Source organism: Ovis aries, chromosome 9 (genome assembly GCF_016772045.2).
Source record: "Ovis aries strain OAR_USU_Benz2616 breed Rambouillet chromosome 9, ARS-UI_Ramb_v3.0, whole genome shotgun sequence".
Lineage (NCBI taxonomy): Eukaryota > Metazoa > Chordata > Mammalia > Artiodactyla > Bovidae > Ovis > Ovis aries.
In genome coordinates this window covers 50,459,897-50,476,056 of record NC_056062.1, presented here as the reverse complement: position 1 = coordinate 50,476,056, position 16,160 = coordinate 50,459,897, and positions in this window count along the sequence as shown.

Here is a 16,160-nt window from a genome sequence, read left to right as displayed (position 1 = left end):
ATTGTACACTTTAAAGAAGTGAATTTTGTCATATATGAATTATATATCAGTAAAGCCGTTATTTTTTTAACATGTAAAATTTTTAATCCACTAGAATGGATTGCAAATGGAACATGTAAATCTTTGTGTTTTGAAAATGTAAATCTTTCTTTCTGAATCTTAAGAGTTATACAAATACCCATTCATGGTATTTATGATCTAAACTACTTTAGGACAAGGAAGTAGGTAGAAATGACCATTTACACTATCATTTAAAAAGTTAATGTCACAATGAATAAAATTTAAATTGATAGGAATACATTTTTACATCAAGTTGGAGGAAGTCATAAAGGTTAATGATACACAGTGTTATCTGTATTATTTTCACAGTGCTTATCTGAAGGCAATAAGCACTCACACACTGTTGGGTAGAAGGTAAATTAACGCCAACACTTTAGAAAGCTATGTGACAGCAATCCCACTGCTGGGCATACACACCGAGGAAACCAGAATAGAAAGAGACACATGTACCCCAATGTTCATCGCAGCACTGTTTATAATAGCCAGGACATGGAAACAACCTAGATGTCCATCCGCAGATGAATGGATAAGAAAGCTGTGGTACATATACACAATGGAGTATTACTCAGCCATTAAAAAGAATACATTTGAATCAGTTCTGATGAGATGGATGAAACTGGAGCCAATTATACAGAGTGAAGTAAGCCAGAAAGAAAAACACCAATACAGTATACTAACACATATATATGGAATTTAGAAAGATAGCAATGATGACCCTGTATGCAAGACAGCAAAAAAGACACAGATGTGTATAGCAGACTTTTGGACTCAGAGGGAGAGGGAAAGGGTGGGATGATTTGGGAGAATGGCATTGAAACATGTATTCTATCATGTAAGAATCGAATCACCATTCTATGTCCGATGCAGGATACAGCATGCTTGGGGCTGGTGCATGGGGATGACCCAGAGGGATGTTGTGGGGAGGGAGGTGGGAGGGAGGTTCATGTTTGGGATCGCATGTACACCCATGGTGGATTCATGTCAATGTATGGCAAAACCAATACAGTATTGTAAAGTAAAATAAAGTAAAAAAAAAAAAAAATCATGACATATCAAAAAAAAAAAGAAAAGAAAGCTATGTGACAATATATGGTAAAATGTAAAATACAGTTACCCTTTTAACTCAGCCATTGTTCATTTGTAAGTCTATCCTGGGGACATAGATTCAAATGAGTAAATACATATGTATACATAACAAATGTTAACTGCAGCACTGTTTATAATAGCTAAAATACGGGAAGTAACTTAAATATCTAGCCACTGAGGACATGTTACATAAATTTTAGTATTTCTGCACAATAGAATGCAATACAGGTATTCAAATCAATGAAGCAAGCTTACAAGATGCATTAAATTTTTACATGCAAGGTGTTGAATTTGTGTAAAATGAAGCTGCCAAATGTCTACCCAGTACTCGCTCTTTCCTTCATTCTTACTAAATGAAACAGTATTTTATTCCGGGCTGCAGGGTTCCTGCCAAAAGGCCTTATTTCTCAGCCTCCACTGCAGCTAAGGATGGCTAATGAGATAAGTGGACACCGTAAGGCAGGGCCTCTGATAAAACTGCTTAAATGAGGTTCAGTCTGCTAGGAAAGCACATCTTTTTGTTCTTTCTCTTTTCCTTGTAGCCTGGAAACAGCTGGAGCTCCAGTAACTATTTTGAAAATGTAAAGCAGTTCTGAGGACAGAAGCCATGCTAAACACATGGGGCAGAGTGCTCACTGGGAAACCACTGCTCGTCTACCTTCCTCCTACCTTCTCAGCTTCCTCTGAAGTTTATAAGACAAAGAACAATAAACCTCTATCTCCCTTAAGCCATGTATTTGGAAGGTTTGCTGTAAGCAGCAAAATCTTATTCTGATACAATCTCATCAACACAGATGAAGGTTGTACACACAGGATGTTGTGGCAAACTACAGACAGTGACTTGAAGGTCTGCAATGGAAGGGAAATTTATTTCTCTCCTCCTCTTTAGTATCGCTTTGGTGTTTACCGTGTCTGTATTGACACATCGTAGGGCCTGCCTGGAATCCTCCAGCTTCATCTCTCTCCCAGATCTCTGGTGCTTGCCCCGCTCACCTGCTGCCCTTGTGACACACTGGTTCCCCAGGTGAAGTAAAGGGCCAGCATCACTGGCTCCCCTCACCACTTCAGATGAAGTACCACACCCTGAGGTCTCACTTCTCTGCCACTGCTAAGGGGTCAGAGGGAAGCAACCCTGGGAATGAAGAGAAATAGTATCCTGAAGGTGAACTTCACCGTGTGGAAGGACAGGAAAAGGGAAAGAGTCAACAAATACATTTATTCCTCATTCATCCCCCAAGGGACTGCTCCAGGTTGTGCTGTTTCTGCACATCTCATCCAGAGCTACCACTTGGGGCTGAGAAACTGGATAGACCCGTCTGTGAAGCAGTAGCCACCTTCTGTGTCTATCAGTAGTAACAGACTGCCTTATATCTGCTCCCCATTCCTCCCAGGCTCACAATCCGATTCCCTCATTCTGGCCACCTTGGCATTGTACCTGCCAAGGAACCAGAAGCACTTAAGCGTTTCTTTAAGCTCTTGTTTCCTAGGCTAAGGCAATATGCACATATTTCTTTTGCAACTAAAAAAGAGGTGTGGAGTGGGGTGGGGATTTTCCTTGTGGTCCAGTGTTTAAGAATCCGTTTTCCAATGCAGGGGATGTGGGTTTGAACCCTGGTTGGAGAACTAAGATCCCATATGCCACAAGGCAACTAAGCCTGCACGCCACAACTAGAGAGAAGCCCATGCTGCAAGTAAGACCAGATGCAGCCAAATAATTTTTTTTTCTTTAAAAAAAGAGAAATATGAGAGAGGCAATTGGGGGGGGGCAATGTAGGAGTAAGGGATTAAGGGGTACAAACCATTAGGTACAAAATAAACTACAAGGACATATCATACAACATGGTGAATATAACCAATATTTTATAATAACTATAAATGGAGTATAACCTTTAAAAATTGTGAATCACCATACTGTACTCCTGTTAACTTACATAATACCGTACATAAACTATAATTTTAAAAAGAAAAAGAGCTAATTAATTTTTTAGAAACCCAGCAAGCAAAACAAAACTGCAGTCCAGGCACTGGGTTTGGAGCTATAATGTTCCATAAACTCTTGTATTTCTACAGTTAACCAAAAAAATGAAAATTGAGTCCTTTTTTTCCTAATAGGCCAACATCCTTGTTTTTTTTTAGTGTATCTTATTAGGCCTTTTATACAGTCTAACAAGCAATAAACACATTTTACAACCACGACACATAAAAGGATCTGAATTTTTATTGAATGACTGAAACCCAAAGAGGCAGATCCCAAAACCAAGGTCATACAAGAACACCTGCTTGTTCTGTCCTCAGCTGACTCTGTCTGAGACTCAGAGACGTTTAAAATCCCATCATCCCGGAATCTGATCTCACAGACACCAGGATCAACACGAGAGACTCCAGGGCTGTGCAGTGCTTTCTCTGTTGACACGGATTAGAGAATTCGCTGGCAGCTGGTATAAAACCTGCAGGCCCAGGGAGTTGTGTCTTTGGAGCTCTGTGACCTAAGTGAGAATCCTCCTGATGGCATTTCTCAGGAACCAGAGTAATGGCCGCCTTCCCCAGGCATTCTTCTGCTGTCACACGGCTTCAGGGTCATCAGTTTCTGCTTCTACACCAGCGAGCCAACCACCAAAGGATTATCAACCAAACACATGCAGCACTCACTGTTCCAGGATACGGAAGGCCGACCTCAAGCTCGGACACCAACCTCTGACTCTTCAGTAAATCGAGCCCCTCACCCGCTTCATCCAGTCCGCCAAGATCAGTTTGGACATGTCATACCCCGGAAGGGACAGGGAGAGATTCGCTTGCACCAACACGTTTTGTGCCCATCCACGCTAATGTCACCCTCCCTGCGGTTTCTCTATCCCTCAGAGTCCCTCCATACAAAGTGAGGAGATGGCCTCACACTGAGAACATTCTCACAGCTGTGCCAGGGATGAGATGTTGTGTCTAGGCATCCACAAGACTCTATCAATATCCCAAGCAAGCCTCCAACAAAAACACTGGAGCTGGTCCCAGTGCTCTCCCACCCCAGAGAAACATGGGTGTCCACTCCAGATGTGAAGTCCAAGTTGTCGCTTTAACATCAAATTAAGGGACTTCCCTGGTGGTCCAGTGGTTAAGAATCCATGTGCCAATACAGGGGACACAAGTTCAATCCCTGGGCTGGGAAGATGCCATATGCCTGCACAGCACCAACCACTGAAGCCCTCGTACCTAGCCTGAGCTCCCCAACAAGAGGAGCCACCACAGTGAGAAGCCATGACTAAAGAAAGCCCACAAGCAGGAATGAACACCCAGCACAGCCGGAGAAAAAAAAACATCATCATCAAATTAAGACTTGCACACCCATGCTCACAGCAGTATTATTCTGGTCCACGTGTGTGGAAGCAACCAAAGCATACATCAGTGGAGAAACACAATGCAGCATCTACCTGCAATAGAATATTACTCAGCTGTAAAAAGGAATGAGATTCTGATAAGTGCTATGTCACTGATGAACCCTGAGACAACTATGCTGAGTGAAATAAACCAGACACAAAAGGACAAATGCTGCATGACCCCTCCTGCATGGGGCACCAAAATAGGCGATATCATAGAGACAGAAAGTAGAGTAGTTCCCCAGGGGCTTGGAGGAGGGGAGAAAGGAGGGGTGATTGTTTAGTGGGCATTTCATTTCTATTTAGAATGGGGGAGAAATTCTGGAAATGGATAGTGGTGATGGTTACACAGTGTGAATGGATTTAAAGCCACTGAACTGTACACTTAAAATGATTTTTACTAATGGTCAATTTTGTTATGTATATTAACAGTAAAAAAATTTTTAAATCAAGATAAAATGTCACTCTGTGAATAACAGCATTCCCACTTAAAGATAAGCTGTGTCTTCAACACATTCATTAAGTACCTATTATGTGCTCAGTTTTGAACTAGGTCCCCAACCTCCGGGATCTAATGCCTAATAATTTGAGGTGAAGCTGACATAATAATAATAGAAGTAAAGTGCACACTAAATTTAATGCATTAGAATCATCCTAAAACCACCTCCCACCCTATCCTGGTCCGTGGAAAAATTATCTTCCATAAAGCCGGTTCATGGTGCCAAAAAGGTTGGGGACTGCTCTTTGGGGGGGATTCAAAGCTTTAGGGAGGGTCAAGGCCCATAAATAGCTAAAGTAAACAAGAAATTAGAGCAGGAAAAATCAAGTAATAATGCTTATGGATGTATAATCTGTATTATGTTTACTTCAGACCTCTCAGCTTTATGTAATCCAGACAATGTATGGCACCTGAACCAAGCTATGGGCTCAATTTAAAACGTGAGAAAGTGATACCATTATGTCTATTATTATTTTTACTGATGAGGAAACAGATACAGAGGTTTACAACATCCTGAAAAATTATCACATGGCAATGCCAAAGTAGCCTTTCAATGTCAGCATCTGAGCTTATTCCATGAAATTACAACCTCATCAAGTGGTTCCCATGGCATATGGTGGTGTCTGTATTTACCAGGGCACAGAATATCCTTTCTCACTGGATTGAGACAGTTACTATAGCAAATGCTAAAATAACAGAGGTGTAAACAAATTAGGACATATTTCTCCCTCATGTGACAGGGTTTGGTAAGCAGTTCATTACTAATCACATTGGCCCTATGGTGTTGGGAACACTGGCTCTTTTGACCTTCTGCCGTTCTCTGCAGGCAGTTTCCGTTTTACAGTCCAAGTTCCCACTGTTACTCCAGCTATGACGTCAGCCTTCCAGCCTACAGAAAGGGGAGGAGACCAAGTAAAGACCTCGTCCCTTTAAGGGCACAACCCTGAAGCTGCACCCAGCATCACTTCCGCTCACATCACAGAACTCATTTGCACAGCTGTCACCTAAGTGTAAAAGAGCTTGACGGTCATGTGCTCAGCTCAGACCAAGCGCTCTCTGAATAATGGAAGAAGTGAGGTTGCTATGAGTGGCCAATGGCCCACACTCACTCCTTACACCTGGGTGAAGGTACTCAAGGTTCCCTGCTCCTATTCTGCCCCAAGCCAGGCCACCCCAGGGGCCTCCCCCAGTCAGCAGCCCACACCAGCATCCACTCAGGTTGTGCTTCTCTACTGGGCCCTCAGTTACTGACAAATCTGCTGTTAGGAAAATCTACACTAGGAGGTCGGAGTTTTGCATGGGAGAAAAGAAGTTATTCCCGTAAAGCAGCTCAGTGTGCTCTTTGTGTAGCATTAAACAAGTGAAGTGAGAAGCAGGAAACTAGGTGACCTGCAGTACCGAGACAGTGGTCCCCAGCCTTCCTTGGCACTAGCATTCAATTCGTGGAAGACGATTTTTCCGTGGACTGGGGCGGGGGCGGGGGGATGGTTTCAGGATGATTCAAGCACATTACATGTATTGTGCACTTTATTTCTATTATTATTACATCAGCTGCACTTCAGATCATCAGGCATTAGATCCTGAAGGTTGGGGACCCTGATCCTAGAACACTCAAGTCATCCACCCAGCCACAACCACAAGGGCATCAAGAAAATAGCAATTTACAGGCCAGGCATGAGTCCTCTTTCTTATATTCCCAGCAACTAGGATGGCATAATGTCCATCAAGGTAACAAACATTTGTCTGGCACTTTGCTGTTTACAAAGTGTTTACATAAATAATATCTAATCTTACCAAAACCCCAGGAAGTTGTTTATTGTGCCCATTTTAGAGGTAATGAACCTGCAGGACAGTGGGCTGAAGGAATCACTGCCCAAGAACACACATGATATTGTGATATTGCAGGGGGCTTTATATTAATAATTGTAATAAAATTAATAGCTCCTAAAATTGAGGAAACACCTGCCAGGTGTAAAGAAAAAATGGTTAGGTCTACTGAGGTTCCTGCATGGGCTAGATTACCTGCTAGAGTGGGGTACACGGTTCAGCCTGTTCCCGCCCCAGCTTCGACTATAGATGATGCCAGAGGTAGTAGGAAAGAGGGAGGGAGGAGTCAGAAGCTTATATTGTTTATTCGGGGAAATGCTATGTCGGGGGCACCAATTATCAGAGGGACTAGTCAGTTACCAAATCCTCCAATTATGATTGGCATCACTATAAAGAAAATTATTACGAATGCATGTGCGGTTACAACTACATTGTAGATTTGGTCATCTCCAAGCAGGGTTCCAAGGTTGACCTAGCTCAGCACGAATTAGCAGGCTTAGGGCTGTTCCTATGCCGGCTCAGGCACCAAATAGTAAGTATAAGGTACCAGTATCTTTGTGATTGGTTGAGAATAATCAGCGGTTAGTGAACATGGGTAGAATGGCTGAGTAAAGCATTAGACTGTAAATCTGAAGACAGAGGTTTAACTCCTCGTTTACCAGGCCCTGTGGTGAATTTACACGTTGAATTGCAAATTCAGAGAAGCAGCTTCAATTCTGCCTGGGCTTCTCCCGCCTTTTTTTTTCCTTGCCGCAGGAGAAGTAGATTGAAGCCAGTTGATTAGGGTATTTAGCTGTTAACTAAAATTTTGTGGGGGTTCAATTGATGTAAGATGTGATCTTGGCGACCCTTCTCAGGAATTAAGTAAACTGTACTTGCTTAGGGCTTTGGAGGCTCTTGGTCTGCCTAACCTCAATTCCTACTCTAGTACTGATAGAATTGGCATGAGTGGTAGTAGGATGGTGGATAGGACAACTATTGTTGGCAGGAGGGTTATTTGTTTTGTAGTAGAAAATTGTCATTTTATTTTTATGTTGTTTGCGGAGGGGAATATTGTTAATGCAGTGGAGTATGTGAGTTGTGAAAAGTGAGAGCTAGCATGAGAGTAATTAAGAGAGGAAGCTGAATGTAAAAAACTTCCTATTGTGGCCAAGTCTTTTTCTAAAACGACCAGTGCTTAGCTTGAACTTTAAAACCCAGTCCTAATCATACTTATGCAACAACAATTTGTGCTTCATTGCTGTATCGTTGTTGGTCAGTCACTAAGTTGCATCTGACTCTTTGCAACCCCATAGACTGCAGCACGTCAGCTTCCCTGTCTTTCACTCTCTCCTGGAGTTCACTCAAAACTCATGTCCATTGAGTCAGGGATGCCATCCAACTATCTCATCCTCTGTTGCCCCTTCTCCTTTTGCCCTCAATCTTTCCCAGCGTCAAGGTCTTTTCCAGTGAGTCAGTTCTTCACATCAGGTGGCCAAAGTACTGGAGCTTCAGCTTCAGCATCAGCCCTTCCAGTGAATAGTCAGGGTTGATTTCCTTTGGGATTGACTGGTTTGACCTCCTTGCAGTCCAAGGGACTCTCAAGAGTCTTTACCAGCACCGCAGTTCAAACTATTGTGCCTATCACTGAGTGCCAGATTCATTTACATGAAATCCTGTTCCCACTTGCTCAGAGTTCCAACCTGGGCTCTCCTTCCACCTTGACACTCTGACTCACTGGTACCAGCATAGAATAAGCTTCAGGGACAGGCATTGAAAACAAGATGGCTCTAACAGTCTTTTAGCCGATCCTGATGGGATTTCCCTCCACTTCTACCTTCTGGCTCCCTCCAGTGCCACCCACCTTGCGGTCCCTGATGACTGCAGGCACAGGGGTGGGGTGAGAAATAGATTTAAAGATGGGGCGAGGGCCACAAGATGGAGCAGGGTCAGCTGTGCTGATGGCAAAGAGCACTGAGTGTGGAGTCCAGTCTAATGGATCCTGACTCTGACACTAATTTGCTAAGTGACTTTAAACAAGTAACTCCACTTCTCTGGCTTCAGTTTCCTTGTCTATAAATCAAGGACAACATCAGATTCACAGAGAAATAAACGAGAAAATGAACTCCAATGAGACACCACGAAGGCATCCAGAACATTGTCAGCAGCAGTAGCAATGTTAGTCGCTCTGTCGTGTCCAACTCTTTGGGATCCCACGAACTGTAGCCCGCCAGGCTCCTCTGTCCATGGGGATTCTCCAGGCAAGAATACTGAAGTGGATTGCCATTCCCTTCTTCAGAGGATCTTCCTGACCCAGGGATCAAACCCAGGTCTCCCGCATTGCAATCAGATTCTTTACCATCTGAGCTATAGGGAAGATCTGCACATAGTCAGATCCACAGTAAATGTATCCATAGAATTCTACAGCTGTAGGTCATTGTTCCAACCCTCCTGTTTCATGAAAGAGGAAGCTGGGGCTCAGAGAGGTGAAGTATAGTTCCCAAGGTAACCCAGCTGGGCCATACAGAGCACAGGATGGATACCAGCTCTTCTCATGCCTGGACTCCTGCTTGTTCCAAACACCATGCTATTCTGACATATGGAAGGTAAGGTTGCAGAAATCCAGATGAGAATGCATGTTTCAGGTGCAGATTTAGAGAGCTGCAAATATCAGGGTTGGATATGTGCACAAACGTGTGCGCATGCACACACACACACACACACATACACCCTGGCATGCTCCTTAAGGGGGAACTTTACCATGTCATCCACTGCTATATTCAAAGGGCCTAGAACACGGTTTCACAGTAGATCCCAGCCGATAATTTTGGCTTACCTGGTGGCTCAGACAGTAAAGAATCTGCCTGCAATGCAGGAGACCTGCGTTTGATTCCTGGATCAGGAAGGTTCCCTTCCTGGATCAAGAAGGAAGATCCCCTTCTGCAAAGCAGAACTCTCATTTGAACTCTACTTCCTCGTCCAATAGAGAGAGTCAGCCCTAGATTTAAGCCAGGCTCCTTGTGCCTTTGAACTTCGTATCATTTGATAAAGACCCTCTGCCCAGACCTCAGTGCCTTCAACTTTCTAAAAGTTCTTAGGCTCCAAACACTTTCTTTGCACCAGTATTAGCCTTCTCTCATCACATCGCTTCTGGGCTCTGAGCCTTCAACAATCTACATGGCAACAAGTGGGATTCAATTAATTAAATAAACAAGAATATTTTTAAAATCTTAGTTCATCTAAGTAGTATAAGGTACTGAGATATAGCAAAAAGTCAATGGGAAGTTGGCCATGGGACTTTCTAAGAGAATTTAAAAACAGACTTATGTCACCAGTGTTTCCCCTGATACCCAGAAAGCAACACTAAGGGAACCTTGCTCTAAATTCCATCTTCTGTTTTTTTCTCTTTCCTTGAGCCTCTTGACAATTACACATTGTTACAAAAGCAGGCTGGTCCCCACTCTTGAGAACAAGCACTTGAGGAATGTCTCTATAAACCCTGGCTTGTTAACCACCAGGATGTAGGATTCTTAGGATGGACAATGGAATTCAAGGAAGCCAGAAAGGAAGAGATTTCGTAGGACAGAATGGAAAGCATCCAAATGTTGATAAATAGAAAAGGAAGTGAAAGAGACAGTTGTAATCTAAAAGGGGAAGTAGGCTTCATCGATTCCTTCATTGATCAATTTATTTACTCAACTAGTACCTGCTGAATACTAACCATCTACAAGCCCTGTGCTTGGCTCACAGAAACCTTATGAGCAAACAAAGATGCAGGTCCTTCCTAAAAAGAGATTATGCTCTAATGGAAGAGACAGATTGTGATCACACAATCACATGTATAAGTTTCACTTGGGCAAGTTCTATGAAGAGGATTGGTACCCCACCAAGACCTCTGGGATGCCTTTACTTGTTGGGCTAGGTGAGCCCATCCCTAAAGTCTTCACCTAAAGCCTCAGCATCTCAAGAGTATTGTCTATCGATATCTCTAGAAGGAAATGCTTGGACGTTCACCCACCCTGAAGCCTACAACCAGTCATTGTCGTACAGGAGTAGGGAATGCAGGAGGCCCCTTCCACATCTTCCTAAAGACAGGACAGACTCTGCAGTTCAGTCCGCCCTTCAGAGCTCCTCTCTGGATCAGGCTGAAGACAGAACACAATGCCACCTTCCTGTGCAACAACTTCTCCATCTCTGTCTTGCTTCCTTCCTTCCCTCAATAAATCACAAGTCCCCACACATCCCTGCCTCAGGCTCTGCTTTTAGAGAACCTCATCTAAGACAACAATATTCTGAAAGTCCGTAACTAGGAGATTTGACCGAGTCAGAGGGCCTAGGGAGGGCTTTCCTAAGAAAATGACTGAGCTGAAAGAGAAGGAAGAGTCAAAATTAACAACATGGATTGGAAGAAAGGACCTGTGGCAGCAGACAGGTTTGCCACCTGAATCCGAATGTTTCTGATTGTCTCAAAGAAAGTCGGTGGGTCAAGAGCCCATAGCGTGAGGGGACTTGGTATGAAATGATGGGGAGACAGGTTCAGAACAGAGAAATCCCAACTAACTCCAAGGGGTAGAAACAGAAGTTGCAGAGCTGCAAATTTCCATTCACTAACTCAGCCACAATAAATAGGTTTCAACAGAGGAATTCTTTGACCAGTCCTCTGAGAGGGTCTTCTGGAATGTTCTGAGTGCTCTGGGTTATCTAAGGACTCTGCATTATTTCCACACAACATTCGCAAAGGAACAGTGGCCTGAGGAGCAGTGAGTTCCTATGAATGAGAATGTACAAGTAGAGAGAGAGTTGGTATCTATCAGGGAACTTATGTATGGCATTGGGCAGGATGGTGGGATAGAAGACCCTTAATGTATCTGATTTTAAACTTCTAGGGAAGTTATTTGAAGTGAGAGGGGCTTTGGCATCAAAGAGAACCTCAAGCGTGAGCACCATTTTCTTGGGTGGCTTGCAAACCACCCATGGTTCTGCTTCGGAGCCTCTGGGAAGCAGTCAGGCCACCACAGTGTAGAAATAGGAGAGAAGAATCCCTGTCACTCACGCAGCTATTGGGAAGGGGCTGCATGGAGTAGAGGCTTCCCTGGTGGCTCAGGTGGCAAAGAATCTGCTTGCAATGCAGGAGACCCAGGTTTGATCCCTGGATCGGGAAGATCTTCTGGAGAAGGAAATGGCTACCACTCCAGTATTCTTGCCTGGAGAATTCCATGGACAGAGGAGCCTGGTGCGCTACAGTCCATGGTGTTGCAAAGAGTTGGATACAACTGAGCGACTAACACTCACCGAGTGGAGTGGGGCCCAGGCCAGGCTTCCTCGTACACCCAAACCCAGGCAGCCCCTGTCCCTGATCCCTGCAGCGCTCAGTGGTGTCCAGCCACTAAGGACAGGACCACACTTCCTTGGGGGCATTCCTCTTCCACAGACCATGCTCACGCTAAACCCCTTTCTGCACCTCTTCCACTGCAAGCACAAGCATTTCTTAGTCATCTTTGCATCTCCAGAACTCAACAGAAGGCCTGACACATGGCAGTTGCTCACGAAGTCTTTTCCAACTGACTGGTTTATCCCCAGACAGGCTCCATCCCTGCTCTGGTCTCCTGCCTCACCCCATTCATTCCTGTAGCTGTTACACCAGACAGATTCTGGGGCCTGCTCTATGTGCTTTAGTCATATCTGACACTGTGACCTCATAGACTATAGTCCACTAGGTTCCTCGGTCCATGGGATTTCTCATGTCCACGGCATGGAGTAGGTTGCCATGCTCTCCTCCAGCAGATCTTCCTAACGCAGTGAGCAAACCCACATCTCTTATGTCTCCTGCATTGGCAAGTGGATTCTTTACCACTGAGCACCTGGAAGACTATGTTTGGAGCATACTTTGGGGGCTTCCAAGATTTCTAAATCTCAGGAGAAACATCCTCATCTGTGACTGTCAATAGTCTCAGAAGAGGACATTAGCAGAATGTTCCAGCACAGAGTTCATGAAGACCCAGTGCAGCCCAGTATTTACGGCTCCACCCTAGAAAATTCCATCTCAGCTTGTCCAGGTTTCAAAAGAGGGATTCTTAGACCACTCCTCTCAGAGAGTCTTCTGGAATGTTCTGAACGCTTTGGGTTATTTCAGGACACTGCATTATTTTCTCACGACTTCACTCACAATTTTTGATACAGCCTCTCCGGATTCAAAATAGCAAGATGAGGCAGCCATGCGACAAGTGTCCGTCTTTATTTTAAGACGGTATAAAATGCAGAAATATGCAGTGTAACAACCCTAAAGAAACTGCCTTGCATTTGAGGTTTTCAGTACTTGGTGAATCTTCACAAATATGTAGAAGAAAATTCTTCATTTTACAGAAGATTGAAGCTCAAGGCTACGTGACTTGTGCAAGCTGCCTGGTGGCAGAGTTGGGGCAAGACTCTGGGGCTCCCAGTTTCTGCTCCTGCTGTATGATTGTAACACCAGAATCCAGGAGGAACTTATAGATGAACCAATCCAATGTACACCCCTCCAGTGTGATTCAGGAGAAAAACTGAGCTAGTTCTTAAGAAAGTAAAAACTGAAGCTACCTGCTGGCTCAGATGGAAAAGAATCCTCCTGCAATGTAGGAGACCCAGGTTTGATCCCTGAGATGGGAAGATCCCCTGGAGAAGGGAACAGCAACGCACTTCAGTATTCTTGCCTGGAGAATCTCATGGACAGAGGAGCCTGGTGAGCTACAGTCCATGGGGTCGCAAAGAGCCAGACACAACTGAGTGACTTTCACTTCACAAAGCAAGTTGAGAGTCAGTTCACACGAAACAGATAGTAGGGAGACAGGGGTGGAAAAGGGCAGAGTCAAATTTATCAGCCACTTCAGTGCCCTAAAGAACAAGTGAGTGTGTGCAAATGTCAAACCTTTATGTAGCATACCTGAAACTAACATAAAATTGTAGAATGACTATATCTCAATTTTAAAACTAAATAAATTTAGATAGATAGGTGGATAGATATTTAGATAAAGGATGGGCCAGTGTATTGCACTAACCCAACCTTCATTTTTTCACTTTTTATTTTGTAATAGCATATAGCCAGTTAACAATGTTGCGATGGTTTCAGGTGGACAGCAAAGGGACTCAGCCTTATATATACAAGCATGCGTTCTCCTCCAGACTCCCCTCCCATCCAGCCTGCCGTAAGACTGCGTGTGTGCCCAGTCACTTCAGTTGTGTCTGACTCTCTACAGCCCCATGAACTGTAGGTCTGCCAGGCAGAGTCCTCTGTCCACAGAATTCTCCAGGCAAGAATACCAGAGCAGGTTGCCATGCTCTCTTCCAGGAGATCTTCCCAACCAGGGATCAAACTCAGGTCTCCTGCATTACAGGTGGATTGAGCAAAGTCAACCATTATTTACTGAGGGTCAGGCAATCTGCTAAATGCTGGGTAATCCGAGGTAAAAACCTCAGCAACATTCCTGAGTGTAAGAAGGCATGAGAAAAATCAGTGAGTTATAGTGGAGAGTGAATAAGTCTTACAAGAAGGGTATTCTCAGGTAGGGGAAAGACTAAGGTCAACAAAGCTTCAAAGAGGAGGTAACTATCATACCTGATACTGCAAGGCTAATTGGAGTTTGTCAAATTGATGAGGGGAAGATAAGAGTGTTCCAGGCAAAGGGAAGGGTTTGGGCAAAGGCAGGCAGGCTTGTCATAACATAGTGGGTTGGGACAACTGCAAGTGTAGCTGAGAATGGCTGATTCATAAAGATTCATCTATTGTGCTGAAGAGTTTTGCCCTTTGACCTGAAGATAACAGGTAATGGTCCAAGGATTTTGCTTTAAACTGGATGTAACATGATTGCATTCCCATTTTAGAAAGTTCACACTGGAAGATTGTTTAGAAAAGAGTACTCTCAAGAGGGAGGCCAGGTGAAAACAAAAGCAGGTGAGAAATGATTCGAGTTGGAATTAAGGGAACAGCAAGGAGAATAAAAATGTTTAAGGGGTATTTAGAAATTAGAAATTACTGATCCAACAACCTTACTCCTGGGCATATATCTGGAGAAAACTTTAATTTGAAGATATATGTGTACCCCAGAGTTCACAACAGCACTATTCTTAACAGCCAAGACATGGAAGCAACCTAAATGTCCATCGACAGATAAATGGATAAGGATGATGTGGTATACATATCTGTTTTTCATACAACGGAATACTACTCAGCAATAAAAAAGAATGAAATAATGCCATTTGCAGTCACATGGATGGACCTAGACATTATCATACTAAGTGAAGTAAGTCAGACAAAGAAAAGCAAATATATAATATTGCTTATATGTGGAATCTAAATAATAAATGAAAGAAATGAACTTATTTCCAAAACAGACTCACAAAAACAAACTTATAGTTAACAAAGAGGAAACAAGTTGGGGGGAGGGATAAAATTAGGAATTGGGGATTAGTAGGTCCATGCTACTATATATAAAAGAGAGAAATAAGGGCTTACTGTACAGCACAGGGAAATATACTCAGTATCTTATAATAAACCAGAATGGAAAAGAATATGAAAAAAAACATATATCTATGTATAACTGAATCACTTTGCTATATATCAGAAACTAACACAATATTGTAAATCAACTGGACTTCAATCAAATATAAACAAAAAAGAAAAAAGGAATTATTAGTCTTAATGATATGGAACACAGAAGAGAGAAAAGTGACTCAAATTTCCAATGAGCAGCTTAGAAGAAAATACTATTCTATAAGGCAGAGGAGAAGCTGTTGGGGGAGTAGAGAACTTCATTAGCTGAGCTAAAACATGTTGAGCTGGAGATACCAGCTGGCCATCTGAGTGGAGTGGTCAGAAGGCAGCAGGAAATAGGAGTTTAGAGCCCAGGAAGGAGGACTGGGAGGGGCCTGAGGGTTTTAAATCATCGATAGGGACTTCCCTGGTGGTCCAGTGGCTAAGACTCTACACTCCAAGTGTTGGGGGCCTGGATTCAGTCCCTGGTCAGGGAACTAGATCCCACATGACACAACCCTTAGATGCATATGAAGATCCTGAGTGCCAAAACTAAGACCTGGCACAGCCAGATAAATGAATAAAGTCAATATCCAGGTGGCAGCTGGGATCAGATGTGTGGATGAGATAATCCAGGGGACACACAGTAGCAGAGAGAGAGAACAAGGCCACGGACAGCCTTGAGGGGCAACAGCAGTTCTAGGAGTGGAGAGAAGGATGAAGACAAGTGTGCAAGGGACACAAAGATTCAACTGGAGATGAGCGGATGAGGAAGAGAGTGGAGTCACAGTGTGACAGGGACGGGAAGAGAGCAATGGAGCCAACATGTACAGAG